Source organism: Protobothrops mucrosquamatus, unplaced genomic scaffold, assembly GCF_001527695.2.
Source record: "Protobothrops mucrosquamatus isolate PMUCROS unplaced genomic scaffold, P.Mucros_1.0 scaffold_122, whole genome shotgun sequence".
Classification (NCBI taxonomy): Eukaryota; Metazoa; Chordata; class Lepidosauria; order Squamata; family Viperidae; genus Protobothrops; species Protobothrops mucrosquamatus.
This window is the reverse complement of record NW_015386198.1, coordinates 320,892-321,402: the sequence shown is the minus strand read 5'-3', so window position 1 is coordinate 321,402 and position 511 is coordinate 320,892.

The window sequence follows — 511 nt, the reverse complement described above, 5'->3', positions numbered from 1 at the left end:
GGTGGTAGGTCTACTAAAAAGTAAATCAGATCCAGATTGAAATCTTTTATTCCGTTCATTTTTGTTAAATATTAAAAGGACAATAAACAAAATGTGATGTCAGATGAAGGTCAATGCTCATGCTCACTTTCGAGAAGTGTCCTGTACATATACTCAATTTGGCAAGTCTGTTTGTACAAATAGAGAAGAAGGGCAGATGGGAAACTCAAGCTTTTGAACTCAAATTCAGTAAATCATGAGCACTGATACCTCTGCAGAATAAAGTATGGCAGAAATGGGATAAAATGGTAAATGACATTGTTGTAATAATATTGTTCAATATATAGGAACTGATGGAAATAAGACATACAATTAAGGACAGCAAACCTATCCTAAATGGTAGTTTGTGATGCTCCTGGCCCATTAAATTCTAGTCTTCAGCCTATCACTACTTCTCACCTGCTGTCTGAGTGAACAACCTCTCTCTCTCTCTCTCTCTCTCTCTCTCTCTCTCTCTCTCTCTCTCTCTCTC